Below are 8,696 nucleotides of genomic sequence, written 5' to 3' on the forward strand. Positions count from 1 at the left end.
TTACATTTCACACCCGTTCACCATTGATAATGCAAAACAAAAACTCTTTTCTTGACCGATTTATGAACTTCAAATCGTATCATCTTTAGTTTAGTAATGCATTAAGAGCTAGTTCGGCGACTATCTAGGTTATTCTGGCATGTGTGAAGATACTTTTATCAATGATTATTATTAAAATATTCTTTTGCCACGGCTGACTATTCTATAACATATGTAAAAAAGACGATGTGGTATCATGTACAGACACTATGCTCCAAATGATGACATAACTATGCAGCACAGTTTCAATGAAGTTGATTTTCACCATGTTAGTCAACTCTTTACTTTTAAGTTCATTGTGATAGGACACAACATGCAAAACGTTAAACAGTTCAATTGAGAAAACAGAAACCCATATTTAAAACAGAACAGTTTCCAAAAAACAATTATGACAGACATGAAAAAATGACTACTACTGAACTACTGGCTCTTGACTTGGGACATGCACATAAAGAATGTGGTAGGATAAAACTACATGTAAGTGTTCAACCCTTTTCTTAACACTGCAGAACATAAGAACAATTTGTAAACATAAGTTGCAAGAGGCTTAAGATGAAATGATTTGTTCGAGGCACAAACACTAATAACATTAATCAATAGATGAAAAGCACAGAAAAGGGGGGTATCTGCAGTTATACGTGGAAAATAAAGCGTTACCAGTTTTTACTGTACATTTTAAAAATTCATTTAACGCCTTTGTCTTCAGCTTGAAAAAATGAAAATCGAAAAACCGCATACAAACGTTTAGGATTGAGTAGTAATAACCAAAAAAAAAAGACCAAAGCTTACATACTCTTATCTAGATTAAATGGAGTAGTATGGACTGATCTTTATTTGTAGAATATGTCTTCCAATTCATTTTACGTGTGACGGTGTACATTTGTCAGTAAATTAAAGGCAAAAGAACTTACCTTCAGAACAAAAGGTGATTATAGTAATATGTCGTTATGCTGATCTGTTGAAGTTAATTCTAAACGCAGTGTCAATACTTGCAGTTATTTTTTATAAAATACAAAAAAGGGGGTATTCTAACATGAAACGAAATCAGTACAGTCCGAGCGCTTCTATTGCTTTTTTCATCTCCAAGTAACACGGAGCAAAAACTCATACTCAGTTGAAGATGGTCACTGGTATCGGTTTAAGCGGGGATTCTTTGCAACCTGATGATTATAAATATAAGAAGTTTATTTCAGGTTTCAAATAAAAAGTGCGTGACTGGTGATCCTTGCAGAACACCTTCTGGGTGTTCTGTTTGATGATTTCCTGTTTATTTAAATAAAAAATTATCAAATGAAATCTGAAAATGATGGCACATATAACCTGTTTTTATAAATATGAAGTACCTGTTTTGTTATATCAAATGATTCGGTATCCAGTAGTTTCTGATATTTAAATAACGCCCCCGCCTCAAATATGTACTTTAAATAAAGAAATGTATAGGATAAATACTATCCGATGTTCGTCCTATTAAAACTAGACTTACATTTAAATAATTAACAAGTAGACATAAGAGAAAGTAAAAAACTATAAACACTACAAGGAAAATTCAAAAGGTTTTAAGTATACAAAGACAAATAAAACGACGGATTTAAACCGTTATTCAAGTGATTGACAACGACAGTACCCAGAATATATAAACAAGACCATCATGTTATTTTTGCGAAGTCGATGCGGAATATTTATCAACAAGGTCTAAGCATTTTCCGCTGAAATATTTTAGAAAAGAGACAAGAATGAATACGCCATAATTAAGTTTACTTAATCATATATTTATGCCATATCAGTTTCGATCTTCAATTCTAAGATACCAACAGAGGGGGACAATCAAAAAGCCGATCAATATATCTTCCCTTGAATAGATCATTGAAGATGGACAGAACAATCAAAATGCGAATCGTGTACGTTGTGGTTAATTATTATGATTTGTCTGATTTGTCTGATTGGTTTCTAGTTTATCATTTTAATACGATACTTCTTCATTAAGGGTGTCTTGGGGAGGATTTTATTTTTGCAGACAACATAACATTATTTGGTTGCTCATTATCAAAAGCCTAGAAATGAAAACCGAACACAAAACAAAAAATATATCACCTATATTTAAAACTATTGTAGTACCCTTTTTAAGATGATTATTTTTTATATATCATATCAACCTTGGTATCAAAAATCAGTTTATTTGAAAACATAGTTTATTCTGATTTTTTAATTGTCTTCCTGTTTATGTGAAGTATATATTTTAATAGTAAAACATAGCCTTTCTGATAGATCGACAGCATCTATTGCGATCTCTTTATCTCTTAGAAAATGACAAGTGTTCGCCAAAATAAGTTTGTGTTTTTCGGTCTATTTACTTTTTGTTTTGGTGTTTTGTTTTTGTGCTTTGTTTATTTATTTTTTTGCTCTTTTTTGGCAAAGGAAATTATTTTATTGATTAAATAACAGTTATCGATCTTTATGGTCTTCATTTATTAGGAAGTTGAACTTTCGTCTTGAAAAAACTTATCATTCATTCATTAGTTCAACTGTTCAAGAAAAATAATGCAAATACATGTACCGATATATGTTTCTCTTGAACGTTCGTTTTGGTAGAGCTTTCTACAAATTCTAAAAGAGGCTAATACTACCAACAAAAATTATATTTTCTTCAATAATGCAGGAAAAATCGATGAATTTCTGAAAATATTATTATGTCAAAGATATAAGGAAACTCATCAGAGTCGAGCAGTTACGCTGAACGGCATTTTTTTTTAAATGTGTGTATGTCTATTACTTTTAAACATTGTTAAACTATCGTTGCCCCTCATTTTCGTTTCAATTCTTGAACTGCAGTTGTTTTGAGTGAATAGAAGTTTTGACGACTGTGAATTTTGTTTAAAAAATCAAATAACGATAAGGAGTATGGTTGGTGATGTATCAACATTCACATTGAAGTTTTGTATATTCAAATATATTCAGGAGTTATGGAACTATATAAGGCGTTTCTCCCTCAGGCATAGATTACCTTAGCTGTATTTGGCAACACTTTTAGGAATTTTGGATCTCAATGCTCTTCAACTTTGTACTTTATTTGGCTTTTTTTTACTTTTTTGGATTCGAGCGTCACTAATGAGTCTTTTGTAGACAAAACGCGCGTCTGGCGTATATACAAAATTAAGTCCTGGTATCTATGATGAGTTTATATGTAACTAGTGTTCTAGAAAGTACATTCCATCATTGATTTCTTCAGCCTGCTATTATAACTCGTACATGTATTTAAGGAAGAAATAGATGTTTTCCGACTTTCTTACTTTGTTTTAAAACCATTATCGAAGTCGAACTAGATACAGGGTTTATACTGAGTAAATTGTATCAAAAGATCGTTTATATGTAATTTTCAATTAAGAAAAGTATCTCCCTCATTAATAGCTTTGATAACGTGGCTGGTATTGGCTTCACATCTGGGTTTGTTTTTGGTTTCATAAGCTCTTACAATGTTTGTATTTGTTTTTTGTATTGTCAAACAAATTGTCATCTTGTATAACTGAAGAGAAATAAGTTGTAAAAATGCACATCTTCTTCAGTAAAATATTGTACCGTTTATGTAATTACTACATTTCGCATTGTATACCAATCAGTTACAGGTTATCCCTATTATCTTATAGGCAAGGTAAGGCTTTGTAAGCTTTTACTTTACCAGGAACTTGAAAAACATTTGATCTAGTGTATCTGTCTTCATTTTCTCGATAGAATAGTGAGCAATGCTAATCAGAAATGATCATTTTTATTATTTATTTTAATGATAAAACATAATAAAAGAATATCACATATCTCTAAAACGATTTAGGAATACAACAAACTCATATAGCAAACAATAATAAAATTATCATATTCATAAAGATTAATATGTTTTGTGAATTCTGTAAAGAGTTAAGAGGTTATCTCAGTATGGTTTACTTACAACAGTTCTATCCAATTACAACATATGAAATGACCCTGGCGTAAACACAAAATTCAATCCTGGTATCTATGACGAGTTTATTCTTTAAAGGATGAAAAGAATGAACAAATTTTCAATAAAAGGAAATATTTTTTAGAAATATAATTTGATCTAATTATAAACATCTGATTGAAAAAACATGTCTTCCTTGAAGACTGTGTTTGACTTGGGAGGAAAGGGGATACAAGCACGTTTTAAATACAATTTGATATTAATTAGTTATACCGGTTTACATATCTACAAATGTATATATTCATACGAATTGAAGTGATCTGGTTTAAATTGTTAAACGTTCTAAGCTCTACGCATATCACACAGCCCAGTTATTGTTCAGTTGATATAAGTCAGGTCGTGGTGAATTTCGCTGTAGCTGAAAAAAAAAGTTTATTCGATGAACATGGATACTTTGAATGTCCTTCTCCCTGTTCTCTTGTCAAAATGTAGATATCAAGTAAACTTCAGTCGACGAGTCGATGGTTTCGAGGCTTGTTTCCAGTTTCTGACTTCTGTAGTTTCAAATTATTTATGTTTGAGCTTTTTGAAGAAAACAAAACATGATGTACTACACATAATGATAATGTGTGTGCAGAAATGAACTAACCCTTTGTAACTTTATAAATTGTGAAAAATTGTACAGTGAATCTAGTTTGTTTTGTTGTGCGATTTCTATTGTGTTGAAATATGCTAAATTATTCTTTTTTAATTTTATTTTCTGTATTTTTAATTAATATTCAGATATTCAAATTACATTACAAAAACATTCGTACAACCTTCATTTGAAAACCAAAGTTTCCGATAATTGTTGATGGTCGTTACGGGTAATAAAATCTCATCAAAGCTCTTTAGTTTCTGTAATCATAATTATTTCCCTCTCTTTTGATTTTGGCCATGTGTATGCCTATTACATATAATTTGCATTATGATTTTGTTTATTACGTTCATTGATATATGCGAAACATAAATGTGTTATACATGTTCAATCAAAGAATAATTTTCTACTAGTTAACTTTGTTTAAATAATACACAGAGCAGATTTAGACTTCTTATAAACTGAGTTTTACTGTGCGTATTGTTTTGTGTTTGTATTTTTTACATTGGCTAGAGGTAGAAGGGAGGGTTGGGATCTAAAAACATGTTTCAATCCTCCGCATTTCCAAGCCCGTCCCAAGACAAGAGCATCTGGCCTTTGTTAGTCTTGTATGATTTTTAATTTCTTGACGTCCATTATCACCGAACTAGTATACATTTTTGTTTAGGGGCAAGCTTAAAAATGCCTCCGGGTGCGGGATTTTCTTGCTGCATTGAAGACCCATTGGTGGTTTTTTTTTTTTTTTTGCTGTTATCTGCTCACTTACGTCGGGTTGTTGTTTATTTGACATAGTCCCCATTTCATTCTCGATTTTTATATATATCTCATTTCATCAATATTACCTCTAGTTCATGTGCCTTTCTGTGCTTTAGACTAGGCAAGATTGTATTTCTTGGAAACCTGGCAAATTGAGAATAAACATCGTGATTTGCCTGATTGGCGTCTAGTATTTCTTTCCAGGATGGTGCTTCTTCATCTAATTTCTCTGGGGTCTTTTGTCGTTTTTTAGCAGACGACATGATATACCATCCACCAATTTTTTGTGCAGATGGTTTGCTCATGTCCTATTTTTAAAACATTATTTGTTGAGAGCGGTACATATATTTTTATATCAATTAGAATTGAAAGTTCGAAATCAAAGCAAATGAATATCAAAACGAATAATTGTATAATACAATTAAATGACAAATACAGTCCACATTTTAAGCCGATTACTTTCGAAATAAAACGTTATGCTTCTTAACGTATACTGTATAATAAAAGTATATTTCAAAAAAACATTGAATGTAATTATTCACACTTTATCGGCGTATTTAGCCAATTCCAATCAGACCTTTATGACCGATTGTTTGGGAGTTTCAATAAAAACAAAAATATAGAAAATCTATTGCGATCTGATTATAAGGTATACAGTTGAAATAGTACAAACAAGTCAATTTTCCAGTTACACGTCTGAACAATTATTTTACCTTGGGTTTTTTGGAATTCTTCTTCGAGTGCAATACGAGAAATTGAGTTGCATATGATATCACGTCGAGATTCTTCTTTGCACCGTTCTATGAAAAATTTTACATATACATTTTATATGCATATACACAGCGACACGTAAACAGAGCACGCTTTGCTTTTGGGATGTTAGTCTACCGCGGAAAAGTATCCAATCTTTTTTTTTCAATTATTAGTAAATTCATATTGCGCACATATGTACACAATGATTGTATTAATAACAGGATAATGGCGATACACAAAAGGTCAGGAAATAAAAGACGTACAAAACGTGCTCTATTTAATAATTCAAAAACATCACCGTAAATGTTCTGTTTGTTAATTGTTATAAATCAGTCAATAAAAACTGAGCTTTATTACCAATAATCTAATTATTCATTTTGTTTAGTTTTGGTTAATATTTGAACTGGATCACATAAGGAACAATTCATTTAGGGAAACATAAGGATTGGTAACACCAGAACATTTACGGTTCTCAGTACTTATTGGTATCAATAATAACACTCTTTTTTTCTGACATAAAAATTTGAACGTTTGACTTCTTTGCCTATTTTTTACCAGTAGCAGATGCATAAAAAAAACCTTCTTAATGTGTATACTGTAAGATATTAGACTTGAGTCTTTCCACAACTGTACCTAAACACTTGTGATATAAAGTTGACGCTTGTGAAGTTGTATTGGTTGCTCCTAATTTATCAAACGTAATAACAATGTACAAATTATTAAGAGAGATTATGCAAAAATAGATTATCCATGAGTAACATAGAGTCATTAAATATATTGCAATTTCATAGATGGTTGTCATAATATCAAAATCACCCAACTACATGTCATATATTAACAGACATTGTAAAATACTCTTAGTTGAAATTGAAACTTTTTTGTTTTTTCTTTCTTGCTTTCACAAATATATTTGAACAGTCTAAACAGAAAGCCTTATTTTCGAATACCTCAAATGACATATAATAACAAATATACTCACGTTTCTGCTGGCTGATTAACAGGTAGGTTTTTATTCGTAAAATGGTGCACTGCATATTTTCACATTATATCATATTTATCTTGTGTGTGCATAAATATTTTTTATCAGACAAACTGTAACATAACAAATGTGCCGGGTACAATAGCTATTACAAAATGCAATAAAATTTCTTTAAATTGCCCAGATATAAAAAATTTGTCTCAGATAATAATAACTATTTTGATTATTTTTGTAATTTCAGACATTTGAGCATATAAAAAAAATATCTTTATGAAATTACTGGAATTACGAAAACAGACAATACAATGTTTAGAACGTGCAGCAACTTACAAAACTAACTGCAAAATAATCAAAAATAAACTAGTGCCACTCTTGTTTTCCACCCAAAAAGGGTAATTGTATGTCGACAGTGTTAGAATCATATGCCACAGAATTCAATGGACATGTGTAATTAGGAAAAACTTACACTTTTCACAGCAATGATGTATAGACTATCTTACATCGTTATACTGACCGCGCGTAGTATACATCAATCAAAATCGTTCGCGTTTATTTTTGAAGTAGATCACGTACAAATGTAGATACTTCATAATCCTATAAACATGTTGATGTACGAATCGAATGTTTCATTTCAATCATAACGCATGTCTGGTGTACTTAATTGTATGTCTGGTATCTTTGATTGATTATGAGTTGTCTATACAATAGGCCGGATTTGGTTAAATTACCCCTGTTACATTCATTTTTCCTGGGTTAAAGATTCATTATTTTATTTTTCAAATTCGTTTCGTTTTGGGAATAGCAAGCGTTCATAGTTTTAAACTTCAAACAGAAAGGGCCTTTTGTGTTATTTGTATAATTAGATACAGGAAGATGTGGTATGAGTGCCAATGAGACAAATCTTCATCTAAATAACAATTTATAAAAGTAATCTATTATATGTCAAGGTACGGCCTTCAACACGCAGCCTTTGCTCACATCGAACAACAAGCTATAAAAGGCTAAAAATTACTGGTGTTAAACCATTCAAACGGTAAAACCAACGGTCTAATCTATATTAAAAAAACGAGAAACACGTATACATTACATAAACAAACGAGAACTACTGTACATCATATTCCTGATAAGAGGGAACGGGCTATTGTGAGAAAAAAACAATATGAACCCTCACAAACAGAACAAGTTGTGAATATATTTGACAAATACTACTGATGATCAAATATCAAGGTATAATGTCATGATGAGCATATCTCAGGAAGGTATGAAAGAAATGTATAACCAATGGAGAGAATCAACTGTTTGAAAAGGCAAAGCCACACATGACGAGGTAAAATAGTCTTCGATTAATAATTTCAATTAAAATAAAAACAACATGTAATAAGAACGTTCGAAATTACCGAAACTAACTCACAGTATCACAAACCATACATTTATTTTTATTTTTAGTATTTGGCTTAATGAAACGTAGATAAACTATACATAGGGTTATACTTTACATAATGTAGAAGTGTTTTGGTGTTGCATTTATTGAGAATGAGAAGGTTGATAGTTTTGCAATATATTGACAAATCAGCAATAGTTAGTAAACCTTTTGTTTATATTTC

Source organism: Mytilus galloprovincialis, chromosome 8, assembly GCF_965363235.1.
Source record: "Mytilus galloprovincialis chromosome 8, xbMytGall1.hap1.1, whole genome shotgun sequence".
In the NCBI taxonomy this organism is placed as follows: Eukaryota; Metazoa; Mollusca; class Bivalvia; order Mytilida; family Mytilidae; genus Mytilus; species Mytilus galloprovincialis.